Genomic DNA, 16183 nt, shown 5'->3' on the forward strand with positions numbered 1-16183 from the left:
GAGAATCTTCAGACATTCCTGGCCACTAGTGATGTGAACCAAGGCCATGTGCTCATCCCTACATTGTTTAATATGATGTTCTCTACTCTGTTGACTAATCCTCACCTGATAAAGAATGAATCAACCTTAGAAACAGGATGAACAGTGCTCTTTTTAACCTAAGGAGTCCCAAAATCAAAGTGCAAGAATCCACCAGAAGGGGACTTCTTTGCTGATGACTGTGCACTTAATACGAACTCAGAAGCTGATATGCACAAAAGCTTAGACAAAGTGGCCATGCCTGTGGCAAATTTGGCTCTTACAAAGAGCACAAGGAAAACAGAAATTATGCACCAACCTGCACCAAATACTCCGTGCACAGAACCAAATATCCTAGTGAATGGTCAAATATTTTCAAGTTCACATACCTTGGCAGCATTCTCTCAGTCAACATTAATCACAAAGTAAACAACAGGATAGCAAAAGTCAGCCCAGCTTTTAGAAAACTGAGAAGTAAAGTGTGGAAATAAAGAGGGATCAGTATAAAGACCTAACTGAAGATGTATTGCTGTCATGCCCATCCATTTTCATGAGACATGAACAGTGTACAGCACACATGTTAGAGTGTCTAACCACTTCCACATGACCTGCAAATTATTTCAGTAGTGTAAGACAATAACTGCAGATGCTGGTACAAATCGAATGTATTTATTCACAAAATGCTGGAGTCAGCAGGTCAGGCAGCATCTCAGGAGAGAAGGAATGGGTGACGTTTCGGGTCGAGACCCTTCGGGACAAAGGAAGGATATAGGTGGAGACAGGAAGATAGAGGGAGATCTGGGAAGGGGGAGAGGAAGAGAGGGACAGAGGAACTATCTAAAGTGGGAGAAGTCGATGTTCATACCACTGGGCTGCAAGCTGCCCAGGCGAAATATGAGGTGCTCCAATTTCCGGTGGGCCTCACTATGGCACTGGAGGAGGCCCATGACAGAAAGGTCAGACTGGGAATGGGAGGGGGAGTTGAAGTGCTCGGCCACCGGGAGACCAGTTTGGCCAACGCGGACCGAGCGCAGGTGTTGAGCGGAGCGATCGCCGAGCCTGCGCTTGGTTTCGCCGATGTAAATAAGTTGGCATCTGGAGCAGCGGATGCAATAGATGAAGTTGGAGGAGGTGCAGGTGAACCTCTGTCTCACCTGGAAAGACTGTTTGGGTCCTTGGATGGAGTTTCGGGGGGAGGTAAAGGGACAGGTGTTGCATCTCGTGCGGTTGCAAGGGAAAGTGCCCGGGGATGGGGTGGTTTGGGTAGGAAGGGACGAGTGGACCAGGGAGTTACGGAGGGGAATGGTCTCTGCGGAACGCAGAGAGGGGAGGGGATGGGAAGATATGGCCAGTGGTGGGGTCCCGTTGTAGGTGACGGAAATGTTGGCGGATGATTTGTTGGATCCGCTGGCTGGTGGGGTGGAAGGTGAGAACGAGGGGGATTCTGTCCTTGTTGCCAGTGGGGGGAGGGGAGCAAGCGCAGAGCTGAGGGATGTAGAAGAGACCCTAATGAGAGCCTCATCTATAATGGAAGAGGGGAAGCCCCGTTTCCTGAAGAATGAGAACATCGCTGACGCCCTAGTGTGAAACACCTCATCCCAGGCGCAGATGCGGCATAGATGGAGGAATTGGGAGTAGGGGATAGACTTTTTGCAGGAGACCGGGTGGGAAGAAGTGTAGTCCAGATAGCTGTGCGAGTCAGTGGGTTTATAGTGGATGTCAGTCACTAGTCTGTCTCCTGCGATGGAGATGGTGAGGTCCAGAAACGGGAGGGAGATGTCGGAGATAGTCCAGGTATATTTAAGGGCAGGATGGAAATTGGAAGTGAAGTGTATGAAGTCAGTGAGTTCTGCATGGGTACAAGAGGTAGCACCAATACAGTCGTCGATGTAGCGGAGGTAGAGTTTGGGGATGAGGCCGGTGTACGCCCGGAACAGGGATTGTTCGACATACCCGACAAAGAGGAAGGCATAGCTAGGGCCCATGCGAGTGCCCATAGCTACGCCTCTGGTTTGGAGGAAGTGGGAGGAGTCAAAGGAGAAGTTGTTAAGAGTAAGAACCAGCTCTGCTAGGCGGAGGAGAGTGTTGGTAGATGGGGATTGCAGATCACAGATCAGGTGGGCGGGACACGTTAGAGAAATGTCTGATCGCAGAATAACAAAACCGATTCTTTATGGAGAGCTGACTGCGGTCAAATTATCTCATGGTCTTAGAGCATCCCTAAAATGTTTCTACATTGATGCACAGTATCGTGAACAGCAAGCATTGGATCGTCCTGTTTAGTGTACGCACAAAATGTTTGCTTATAGGAAGATGCTAGAATGAAGTAAGCAAAGATTAAAGGAGAGTCTCAAAACTAAGAATCTCTGTAACTGCAGTATCCCTACACATCTGGCACCAGTGTGGAAGAAACTTTGGAGCCCAGATTGAGTTTTTTAGAGATGATCAAGAAGATTGATGTTCTCTGCACTGTTGACTAATCTCTCACCTGATTAAGAAGAATGATTGTTGACTACTCCCTCACCTGATAAAGAAGAGTGAAAGTTTGCCTACATAAACTTTCACATGCCCATTGACAAGGTACCAGACAGTTCACTGGTCCGGAAAGTTAGATCGCATGGGATCCTGGGGGAGCTCAGCTACCGGATGCCTTGAAAATAGAAGACAAGAGGGTCGTGGAAGAGGGTTTAGTTTCAGACTGGGCCTTGGGTCTGAGGGATTTGAGTTATAAGGAGAGGCTGGATGGTTGGGCCTTTTTCTCTGAAGTGTAGGAGACTGAGAGAGCTAAGCAACTTGCTTGGCATAGACGAATAAACAGGTCCTGTTACTGTGCTGTATAACTTTCTGATTTGATTGGTCCAATCGGCCATCTCCGTGCGGATTACAATACTAAAGATTAGATGAGAATGAATAACGAATAATAACACAAATATGAATCGGTTTAATAATTACAATTGATGGTTATGCCAGCCTGCCTTGTCCATTTCTGCCATCATCCCATCTTCTTCCTGAGTTTTCTCAGTAGCTTTTTTTGCTGCAAGGCTGTTCAATAATTTCAAGAAGTTAGACACAAAATGCTGGAGTAACTCCGCAGGTCAGGAGAAAAGGAATAGATGATATTTCGGGTCGAAACCTCTCTTCAGACAGAGAGTAAAGGGAGAGGGAAACTAGAAGTATGAAAAGGTTCAGCACAATTCAGAGCAGGCACAGATGATCAAGGAAAGGTGGAGCCCACAACAGTCCATTGTTGATGTGGAAGAGGTGATATCGAAGGAATATATAGATAGAAACAGTGGAACAGGCAGGGCGATTATCGTAGGGGAGGGGCGGAGAGAGAGGGAATGCAGAGGTTACTGGAAATTAGGAAAATCAATATTCATACCACTGAGAGCTGCCCAAGCGAAATATGAGATGCTGTTTTGTCCAATTTGCGTGTGGCCTCACTCTGACTGTGGAGGAAACACTGGACAGAAAGGTCTGTGTGGGAATGGGATGGGGAGCAACCGGGAGATCGTGTGGGCCAAGGGCGACTAAGCATAGGTGTTCAGCTAAACAATTGCTCAGTTTGCGCTAGGTCCTGCCGATATATAGAAGTCCACACCAAGAACAACGGATAAAGTAGATGAGGTTGGAGGAGGTGCAAGTGAACCTCTCCTAACCTGAAAGGACTGTCGGGGTCCCTGGATGCAATCGAGAGAGGAGGTGCAGGAACGGTCTGTGCAGAGAGCGGAAAGGGGTGGAGATGGAAAGATGTGACTAGTGGTGGGATACTGTTAGAGGTGGCGAAAATGTTGGAGGATTTTGTGCTATATGTGACCGCTGATGGGGTGCAAGGTGAGAACTAGAGGGATTCTATCCCTGTTGCGACTGGGGGGGGGGGGAGGGGTGAGCAAGAGTGGAGCTGCGGGATACTGAGGCAACATGTATGAGTGCCTCTTCTATGATAGAAGAGGGGAACCTCTGTTCCTTAAAAAATGAGGACATCTCGGATGTCCTGTTATGGAACACCTCATCTTGGGCGCAGATGCGGCAGAGATGGAAGAATTGGGAGTGGGGATCGAGTCTTTGCAGGAGGCAGGGTGTGAAGAAGTGTATTCTAGATAGCTGTCGGAGTCAGTAGGTTTGTAATAGAGTTTCGACCCAAAACGCCACCTATTCCTTTTCTCCAGAGATGCTGCCTGATCTGCTGAGTTACTCCAGAATTTTGTGTATATCTTCGGTGTAAACCAGCATTTGCAGTTCCTTCCCACACAAACTCTCATTTCATATAATCTTGGAGGACAACCTCAAATAGCCTTGGTTTGGAGAACCCAGATGTTTACTGCGGTTGCTTGAGATGGCATAGTGAAGTTTTATCTAATGAGTACTGATTGAGTGTCTGAGAGAAAGGAAGCAGTATCTCTCCATTTGAGCCAATGCCATTCTCAGGATGTTGCAAATTCAAACTGCAGGACAACTTTGAAACAGCATCAGCATGGCAGCCATATATGATTTCATAGCAGGATATTGGGTTGCAATGGAAACGATTGGAATTGTCAGAGATAGCTTGATTAGAATAGACCTTAGGAACCTTTTTTCATAGTCTCAACATGAGCAACTGACATCCCTGCTAATTAAGAAAGAAACCCAGAAATTCTGTTGGGAACCAGCCAATAACTATAACTTAAAAACAGGTCACATTGCTTTTGGAGAGATCTTGCTGTTTACAAATTTGCTGCTATGTTTCCAATATTATATTGTGACAATAGTTTATTGGTATTGGTTTATTATTGTCACGTGTAATGAAATACAGTGAAAAACTTTGTTTTGATTGCTATCCAGGCAGATTATACCAAATAGGGTACAATCAAAGCTCAGAGATTTTGAAAGGCAATATTTAAATACAAGATGTTAGACCGTCACATGAATATGCAGGGGATGGAAGGGTAGGGAGCACGTGCAGTCAGAAGAGATTAGTTGAACTTAGCATAATGTTCAACACAAGCATCGTCGGTCCAAGGGCCTGTTCTTGTTCTGTACTCTTCTGTTTTTCCCTTTCTTTAATCTTAGAATATGATGTAAATGACGTTTAAAAATTTGTTGCTTGGAAGAGTAAAATGTTTGTGTGCTTATTTGTTATTAGCTTATTGTTAAATGGTGGGGTAAGTAGAGAAATTTACTTGAATTTTTCCTCAAATTGTCAGACAGTTAGCTGATGATTACTTAATAACAAGACCCATTTTTCTTTCACAATGTAAAGTAAAAGGAAAACATATTATAGGGTGATGACTAATTATTTTCTAGGCTGAAAGGCAAAGAAACTGGACAAGTGTCCAGTGTTATGATGAAAGGTTCATTGGTATAAAGCATAATCCTTAACATATCAATAGTTCATTGTTAGTTCTCACAGAAGTATGCCTCAGCCCATATTAACATTTCATTATATTGATGCTTATTTCTGCTGCCTCTACTGAAATAACATAAAGCTCAATAAGCATTTTATTAACTTTATTTTGGTATGTTCATCTCTCAGCTGCATTAGTAGATATTTCATGAGGAAGTTTATGTTACGATGAGCTTTCACATTTCTTACAAAGTATTTCAAATGTATTTAAATAGCTGAAAGTAATGTACCTTTATAGCAGACAAGCACAGAAATTGAATTGGCCAATCATTTCTCATGTGCAAGTTGGGCAACAATTAATTTAATTTGGAGAAATTACCATAGCAATCGTTAATAGTTAAAATCATGCCCATGGGTAAACCAGACAGAGCCCTCCCAATGCACTGTTCATGTCAAGCATGCTTGGTGTATTGATATCAGACTTGTACCTCATGGCATCATTGTTCATATGCTGCCTACTTCTGCCCTGACACCATAAAAAATAGAAATCCCATCCAACATAAGTTGGTTATGTTCATTCCATTTAAATGGATGCTCTATCAATGCTGGTAAACCTGATCGAGTAGCTTTAGAACTGACTACAAGCTGCACAAGTACTTTCCAAAGTTCAAAGATTATGCTATAATTAAGTGCTCTTTTCAACATGCAGCTGAAAGATGTACTCATTCATAGAGTCATCGAGTCATACAGCATGGAAACAGGCCATTTGGCCCATCACATCTATGTCGACTAGTGGGAACTCATCTGTATTAATCTCATTTTCCAGCACTTGGCCCATGAACATCTTTGCCTAAGTGATTTAAGTGCTCATCTCGACCCTTCTCAAATACTGTCAGCAACTCTGCTTTCACCACTCTCTCTGGCAGTGCAGACATGGTATTCGACACTGGATGATAAAGGTTTCCTTCAGATCCTCTCTACATCTCTTTATCCTTACCTTAAATTTACATTCTCCAGTTTTATTCACCTCTGATAAGAAGAAAGATTTCCCACGGTGTACCCCATGAATATCCTTCATAATTTGATACATTCCAGTCATGTCCCCTCTTAACGTCCTCCGCTCCCAAGGAAATTATGCCTAACCTCTCCAGTCCTTCATCAAGTAGTGTCACTGCTGGCATCAAACACAGCTGAGAATGAAAGGTAACTTAGGGTGGATCAGGAAACACTAGTTAGGAAACAAAAACTGCCTCAAAATGAACAGTCCCTCCATAAGTTAAGGTATTGTCCGATTCACCTCTACCCCATTGCTGACATTGAACCTAGCCTATAGAATTGAAGCGGCATAATGCTGAGAACTACAGTATATCCTGAACTGTGTCTTCCCCTTTGATCTTGGGTTTGAGTTGATTGTATTTATGTATGGTATTATCTGATCTGATGGAATAATAAAAACAAAACTTTTCACTCTGCCTCGGTTCACATGACAATAATAAATCTAAAACTAATTTTTTGACCATGCTGGATGAATGTCAGGGAGTAACTACAATCTGTCCTGATAACATATCACTGACTGAATCTTTGAGCCAGTAACTGAAATGGCTCACTGTAACCATTTTCAATTGTTTTCAACTCATATGTTGCGATAGCATGAAATATATTTCTGCATTGTTTGAATGAGTTGGTATTCTTAGATCTGGAGGATCTCAAGCTGCATCTCTGGATGGAAATGAACAAACGATGTTCTGATTCAGGATTCTGCCTCAGACTGAAGAATTCCCTCCATATCTTTTTTGCCAGGACAATCTTTCTGGCAGAGATTACAATTGGATGTTAGCTTTATCCATAGCATTGTATGTATGCTAAACATACGTATAATTGGTTTGGTGGTTCAATAAAACATGAAATCTAATTTGTAGCACATCACCAATGCTAATTTTAGAAAATCACCATTTTCCAAACACAAGAAAAACTCCGTCAAAATAGTTTTCATTCTCAATGTTCAATATCAAACTGGTAAATGGGAAAGGAGAGCCTTGCCTGCATAGGTGAGGAAGCTGTTTTCTAACATACAGAAAGTTTTAAGGTATCATATCAAACTAAGAGTATAAAATCATTGATAACAAACACTAATCAATGAAAAGAAAATAGAGCATAGCGTATAGTCTAAATTAATTCCCCCCCGCATGAATAGGTAATTCTGATTGAAATCGCGTTATAACCTATTCAGCCATATAATGCATATAATGTTCCCTGCTTCATCACTTGCGTCACATACAATTTATGTTGTGAAAACGTGTTGCAGCAGAACTACCTGTAGTTTTTATTACATCTATAATCTGTGTTCAATTTGAATCTGTCTAGATGGCACAAAACTAGTCAGGGATCACAGAACACCACAACCCAGAGCTCTTAAAATATTATTCAAATTAAACAAGCACGACAAATGATTACTGAAGATATGATGTGAAATATTTCAAACTCTTGTATGACAATATAACCTCAACATTCTGTACTTGCAAAGATTTAATCTGAATGGTAAACATGACATATACACATATTGTCAAGAGTGATTTATTGTCATGTGTCCTGAAATGGAATAATGAAATTCTTACTTGCAACAGCAAAATAGATATGGAAGCCAACAGATATAAATACGTACCTCTTTCTGACTGTATGGATGATTAAAGTTCCCGTGAAAGCTTTTATTTAAATGTAAATATTTCTCACACCATGACACTGTACTGACAATCAACTCTGTTCACAGCTCAATAGACAATAGACAATAGGTGCAGGAGGTGGCCATTCGGCCCTTCGAGCTAGCACCGCCATTCAATGTGATCATGGCTGATCATTCTCAATCAGTACCCTGTTCCTGCCTTCTCCCCATACCCCCTGACTCTGCTATCCTTAAGAGCTCTATCTAGCTCTCTCTTGAATGCATTCAGAGAATTGGCCTCCACTGCCTTCTGAGGCAGAGAATTCCACAGATTCACAACTCTCTGACTGAAAAAGTTTTTCCGCATCTCAGTTCTAAATGGCCTACCCCTTATTCTTAAACTGTGGCCCCTTGTTCTGGACTTCCCCAACATTGGGAACATGTTTCCTGCCTCTAACGTGTCAACCCCTTAATAATCTTATACGTTTCGATAAGATCTCCTCTCATCCTTCTAAATTCCAGTGTATACAAGCCTAGTCGATCCAGTCTTTCAACATATGATAGTCCCGCCATTCCGGGAATTAACCTAGTAAACCTACGCTGCACGCCCTCAATAGCAAGAATATCCTTCCTCAAATTTGGAGACCAAAACTGCACACAGTACTCCAGGTGCGGTCTCACTAGGGCCCTGAACAACTGCAGAAGGACCTCTTTGCTCCTATACTCAACTCCTCTTGTTATGAAGGCCAACATTCCATTGGCTTTCTTCACTGCCTGCTGTACCTGCATGCTTCCTTTCAGTGACTGATGCACTAGGACACCCAGATCTCGTTGTACGTCCCCTGTTCCTAACTAGACACCATTCAGATAATACTCTGCCTTCCTATTCTTACCACCAAAGTGGATAACCTCATACTTATCCACATTAAACTGCATCTGCCATGCATCCGCCCACTCACACAACCTGTCCAAGTCACCCTGCAACCTCATAGCATCTTCCTCACAGTTCACACTACCACCCAGCTTTGTATCATCTGCAAATTTGCTAATGGTACTTTTAATCCCTTCATCCGTCATTAATGTATATTGTAAATAGCTGCGGTCCCAGCACCGAGCCTTGCGGTACCCCACTAGTTACTGCCTGCCATTCTGAAAGGGACCCATTTATCCCCACTCTTTGCTTTCTGTCTGTCAACCAATTTTCTATCCATGTCAGTACCCTACCTCCAATACCATGTGCTCTAATTTTGCCCACTAATCTCCTATGTGGAACCTTGTCAAAGGCTTTCTGAAAGTCAAGGTACAACACATCCACCGGCTCTCCCCTTTCAATTTTCCTAGTTACATCCTCAAAGAATTCCAGAAGATTAGCTCCTCGGTAAATTGCTGAAATGTGTTCCGAATTCTCTTTTTCTCATAATTCAAAGATCACACCCATGACAACTTCATTAACTTAATCTTCCCTTTGATTGTAGCATCTTCATCCTGTTGCCTGCTGCAAAACCATGACATTGCATTTTGGAAAATTTAATGTCAAGCCATTAGCACAGTAAAAGATCTTGGATGGGGAAGTCTGGTCTTATGAATATTCTGACAGGTTGGTGAATAAATTTTATTTTAATGTTTAGCACTTTGATGGCATTGCCACATTTCAGGGGTCCAGACAAAAGATTATATTGTTATAAACAAATGCTTCAGGATTTCTTATTAGTTTATAACCTGTTTGAAAAATTAATCACTGACTTTTTTGGTTCTTTGCAGCGTGTTTGTCAAATTATAGGACTAATCTTTTTTGTTCACCATGAGTTAAGCATTTCCTGCTGCATGTATCTAATTAGATCATTCCTGTTCTTGCCGCCTTTTGGTAACAACAACTAACCTGTTTTCAGAACGTGCCGTGGAGTGTTGACTGCACATTATGTTCTCCAAAATTTCCTTCAAAATGTAATGTATTGCTTTAAACCATACACATTTTGCCTTTTGTCACTATTGTTTAGATGTAAGAAAGCATAAAGATGGTTTGGAATGTGCCAGTGAATAGAAGCTTTATTCTACAATGGCAGAAATATGTGATGTTGCCGTTGATGATAGTCTTGCCAAAAAATTTAAAAACGATAAACTCGACATGCATTCAAATGACAAAGTCCCATAGAATAAAGTGCCATTTTCAAATTCTACTTTGCAGGAACATAAACAGTAATACACACTTTTTCTCCCAGTGATGCATCCTGGTGCCTGAAGGCTACAGTTGTTTGATATATGAATCATACGAGAATTTGCACGCAACCATTAAATACTGCAATGCAGCTGTTGTGATGTCATTATATTAAACAAAAAAATCCTTTAATTTGATGGAATTGGGTCATGCAAAGAATACTCCTCTAAAGTAGGTGCCCATCCCTCCTTCTTACTTTTGACCAGAGCCTTGATTTCTCTCATCATCCAAGCTTTCTTACGCCAACTTACCTCGCCCTTCTCTTTAACAGGAACATGCGGATCCTGGATTCTGGTCAGCACACTTTTTAAAACATCCTAATTTCAGGACGTTCCTTTTCCTCCAATCAATTTGGGCAAGTTTCTGTCTAATACCTTCAAAGTTGGCCTTGCCTCAATGTAGAATTTTAACTCATGGGCCCGCCCTGTCTTTATCCATAACTATCTTAAACCTAATAGAACAGTGGTCGCTGATGCCAAAAGACTCATCCATGAACACTTCATTCACTTGCCCCTCCCAATTTCCTTAGTCTAGGAAGTCTGCCTTTCCTCAGGCCCTAGAAATATGTAGGGCCCTCTGCATATTGCTTGAAGAAACTTTCCTGAACACATTTGACAAATTCTGCCCCATCTCAACCTTTTGCACGATGACATTCCCAGTCAATACTGGGAAAGTTAAAATCCCCGACTGCAACAATGTTTTATGAGTCCTGCAGCTGCTTGCACCTGGCATATTTGCTCCTCTGGCTCAGTGCCAAAGGCATTGATGGGGAAAAATTGTTAGGTATACCCGAGGGGGTATCTTGAAACAGTATGTGGCTAGACTAACCTGAGAAGGGAAAATACTGGATCTTTTGGTGAGAAACATGCCTGTCAAGATGACTGGCGTTTCAGGTGAAGAGCATTTTGGTGATAGGGAGCACAACTCCGTACTTTTTAAGATTGTTTTGAATAGGATAAGTCTGGACTTTGCAGAAAGGTATTAAATTGGAGTCAGGGAAATTGCAACATTATTAGGCATGGGCTTAGTCGAGTACACTGGTGTTAGTTGTTATTGGGTTACTCCACATGTGGGAGTCGTTTAAAGGCCAGTTGTTCAAAGTTTAGGACTGGCATGTTCCAGTAAGGAGGAGGTATAAGGATGGCAATGTAAGGGAACCGTGAATGAACAAAGAGGTTGTAAATTTAATCATAAAGAAAATGGAAGGATATGCAAGATTTAAGGAGATGAAATCAGACAGCATCTTTGAGGAATATAAAACATGGAGCAAAGAACTCAAACAGGCGATAAGAAGGGCCAAAGCGGGCCATAACATGGCTTTGGCATGTCTGAAGAAGGGTCTCGACCCGAAACATCACCCATTCCTTCTCTCCAGAGATGCTGCCCGCTGAGTTACTCCAGCATTTTGTGTCTACCTATGGCTTTGACAAGTTGGATTAAAGAACATTCCAAGTGTTTTCAAACCTACATTTTAAACAAGAGGATAAACAGGGAGAAGCTATGACTGCTCAGGATAGAGGGAGAAATTTGTGGTTGGAGTCAAAAAAGTACTGTGCATCTGTTTTTGCCAAGGATAAGGACAAGGCGGACAGTAAGATCAGTGTGGAGAATACTAAATATGCAAGGGCAGGGTGGCAGAGAGGGGCAGAGGTAGAGTTCCTGCCTTACAGCACTAGGTACCCAGGTTTGATCCTGACTACTGGTGCTGTCGAAGCAGAGTTTGCATATTCTCACTGTGGCCACATGGGCGTCCTCCCACATTCCAAAAACGTGCAGGTTTGTGGGTTAATTGGCTTCTGTAAATTGTCCCATGTGTGTAGGATGAGAAACTGGGATAAAATAGAACTAGTGTATTGGTGACTATTGTCGGCATGCACTAAGTGGGCCAATGGGCCTGTTTCCAGGTTGTACATCTAAAAGTAGAAAACTAAAACTAAAGGGCAGTTTGAGATGAAGGAGCAGGTGGTGTTGGGGCTCTTGAAGACCAATAAGGTAGGTAAATCTCCAGGGCATGATGGGATCTATCCCAGGTTATTGAGAAAGGCAAGAGAGGAGATTGCAGGAGCCTTGATGAAGATCTTTATATCCTCTGTAGCTCCTCTGTAATCCCGGAGGACTCGAGAATAGCCTATACATCTTTGCATCTTCTCTCGTCATTAGCAAGGTCCCAGAGGACCGAAGAATAGCTAATGTTTATTAGCTAATGTTTATTAGCTATTCCTATGTTCCTTAAACATGTTCCTATGTTTAAGAAGGGAAGTGGAAAGAATCCAGGAAATTATAAGATGGCAAGCTTCACATCAGTGGTAAGGAAGCTCGTGGAGAGGATCCTTTGGGATTGAATTTACTCCCGTTTGAGAGAGAATGGGTTTACTAGAGACAGTCAACATGGCTTTGTACACAGCAGGTCATGCCTTACTAGTTTAAAAAACTAGTGGCAAAGGTGATCAATGAGAGTAGGGCCCTTGATGTAGTTCACATGGATTTCAGTAAGGCTTTTGATAAAGCCCATATAGTAGGCAAATCCAGAAGATTAAGTTGAACGGAATTAACAATGACTTTGTCATATGGCTTCTTAACTGGCTTACTGATAGAAGACAGAGTTGTATGGAAGGGCAATATTCAGGCTTGATGTCAGTGACCAGTGGAGTTTAGTTTAGTTCTGAGGTACAGCATGGAAACAGGCTCTTCGGCCCTCCGAGTCCACGGCGATCATTGATCACCCGTTCACACTAGTTCCATGTTATCCCACTTTCCCGACATATTAGGACCAATTTACAGAGGCCAATTAACCTACAGAGCTGTATATCTTTGAGATGTGAAAGGAAACCAGAGCACCTGCAGGAAAACCATGGGTCAATCGAATATGGGCAAACTCCTCGCAGACATAACCCAAGGTCTGGATCGAACCCAGTCTCTGGCAGCGTAAGGCAGTGGCTCTACTAATTGTGCCACAGTGAAATGACTTCTGTTGTTTGTGGTATATACAGTATACACATATACATGACATGGACATAAACGTAGATGAGATAATTGGTAAATTTGCAAATGATACCAAGATTGATGGAGTCATGGAGTAAAGTTGTCAGAGTATACAGCGGGATATAGATCAGCTCCAGAAATAGGTGAAGAAATGGCAGATAGAGTTTAATTTCAGCAAGTGTGAGGTGTTGCACTTTGGAAAGGATGGAGAAGAGGCATATAAGAGTTCGTCTTGGCATCATGTTCAATACAGACTTTGTGGGCCATACATCGAACTGTACCGTTCCATGTTCTAAAGTGTTCTATATACAGTACAATATGTTCTATATGCAATTACGAGAGGCATTGATTGGGTATTCAACCGGAACCATTTTCTCGGGTTGGAAATGTCAAAAACTAGGGGGCATAGCTTTAAGATCAGAGGGGGAAAGTTTAGGGGAGATGCGAAAGGCATGTTTTTTACACAGAATGTCATGGGTGCCTGGAATATGCTGCCATGGGTGGTGGTGGAAGCAGATATGATAGCGATGTTTAAAAGGCTTTTAGAGAGACACATGGAAACGCATGGAATGGAAAGATATGGATCAAAACTAGGCAGGCGAGAACAGTTTCACTTTGCATCATGTTCAGCACAGACATTGTGGGCCGAAATGAATTTTTCTGTGCAGCACTGCACCTTATACTAAAGTGTCTCCATTTATGGAAAAGAGTAGTACAAGTCCATCAGTACATGATAACCACCAAAATTATCAATTAGAGAATTCAGAACTATTCATTAAAAAGGGAAGTGAAAACATGGAGCTCACTAATAAAGAGAATGGTTAAGACAAATAATATTGATGCATTTCCAGTAAGTAAAGCTTCTGAAGCATATTAAGCAGAAAGGAACAGAAGCTCATACTTTGTGCAGCATCAGGTCACAGCGGCAGAGTTGCTGCCTTACAGTGCCAGAGACCCGGGTTTAATCCTGACTATAGGAGCTGTCTGTAAGGAGTTTGCAGTTTCTTCTTGTGACCATGTGGGGTTTCTCAGGGTGCTTGGGTTTCTTCCATATTCCAAAGATGCGCAGGTTTATAGGTTAATTGGCTTCTGTAAATTGTCCCTAGTGTGTAAGATGCCAAACTGAGATAACATAGAACTAGTGTAGCACTTCAACTCCCCCTCCCACTCCCAGTCTGACCTTTCTGTCATGGGCCTCCTCCATTGTCATAGTGAGGCCCACTGCAAATTGGAGGAACAGCATCTTATATACCACTTGGGCAGCTTACACCCAGAGGTATGAACATTGATTTCTCTAACTTCAGATAGTTCCTCTGTCCCTCTCTTTCCCCTCCCTCTTCCCAGTTCTCCCGCTGTCTTCCTGTCTCCAACTACATCCTATCTTGTCCCGCCCCCTCCCCTGACATCAGTCTGAAGAAGGGTCTCGACCTGAAATGTCACCCATTCCTTCTCTCCTGAGATGCTACCTGATCCGCTGAGGTACTCCAGCATTTTGTGATACCTAGAACTAGTGCGTGGATGATTATTGTCCGGCGCGGACTTGGTGGGCCGAAGGTCCTGTTTCCACGCTGTACCTTTAAATCTAAAACTAAAAACTGAAACTTAAACTTAAACTAAAAGCTGATAGGGTTAGACAATTAAGGACAGAAAGAAAATCATGTGGAAAGTAAACATTTTGATTGAAAGATCTGTTTCTGAACATTTTAATGTAATTTTGTATCTACATTTCTGCTTATGGTTTGCTTATTCAGCCACCGAAAATGAATTCTTAGAGACTCAATTTGCCTTCAGAGAGCAATGGGAAATGGCTTTCAACTGCAAGACAGTATATGTCTGTGAGGGTGAGGACAAATGGAACCGAAAGATAGGAAAGAAAACAGTTAGGCTCCATGACATTTTGGATGAATGATTTATAAAGGCTTCACTGTGAAGCACAGGGAGATATTGTTCAGCTCACCAAATGACACCAGCTCTCTGGCTTCACTGGCATCTACTTTAGAAATATAAGCAGATCAAGACATCTCATAGCAACAGTGATGTCACGTAGATCAAGATATGTGACGTCAGAGTCTGGTTCTGAGAAGTGGAGTGAAGATTGGTGAATAAGAGCTGGTTATTACCCTTTGTTTTGCTGGATACCTAAGTATGCTTACAGAAATGTGACATGGACTTCAGTAGTTTAAACAAAAAACAGTCAAGTCAGCCATTCAAACCAAATAATTAGAGGTTGACTACGTAAAATTATTTAAAAATTAATAGCAAAGTAACTTAAGATCTTCAGATGGGCGAGTAACATAATATACCAAAGGAGCAAGACTATTTCAAAACTGCTTAATTGTCATATGTACCTACAATAGAACAACGGAATTCTTACTTGCAGCAGCATAACAGGTCTGCACACACACTATACGTACAGGCAATGTGTAATAAACAACAGAAAACCGAAGACAGTCTATTTCCACTGTCACAGAGGGCAGTGGAAGCCAAATCACTGGATGGATTTAAGAGAGAGTTAGATAGAGCTCTAGGGGCTAGTGGAATCAAGGGATATGGGGAGAAGGCTGGCACGGCTTATTGATTGTGGACGATCAGCCATGATCACAATGAATGGCAGTGCTGGCTCGAAGGGCCGTATGGCCTCCTCCTGCACCTATTTTCTATGTTTCTATGTTTCTATAGTTTAGTTTATTTTATTATTGTCACGTGTACTGAGGTACAGTGAAAAGCTTTTTTGTTCATAGAACATAGACGTTCACAGTTGGTCATAGAGTCATAGAGTGATACAGTGTGGAAACAGGTCCTTCAGCCCAACTTGCCCACACCGGCCAACAATGTCCCAGCTACACTGGTCCCACTTGCCTCCGCTTGGTCCATATCCCTCCAAACCAATCCTATCCGTGCACCTGTCTAACTGTCTCTTAAATGGTGGGATAGTCCCAGCCTCAACTACCTCCTCTGGCAGCTTGTTCCATACACCCACCACCCT

This window comes from Rhinoraja longicauda, chromosome 1 (assembly GCF_053455715.1).
Source record: "Rhinoraja longicauda isolate Sanriku21f chromosome 1, sRhiLon1.1, whole genome shotgun sequence".
NCBI lineage: Eukaryota > Metazoa > Chordata > Chondrichthyes > Rajiformes > Arhynchobatidae > Rhinoraja > Rhinoraja longicauda.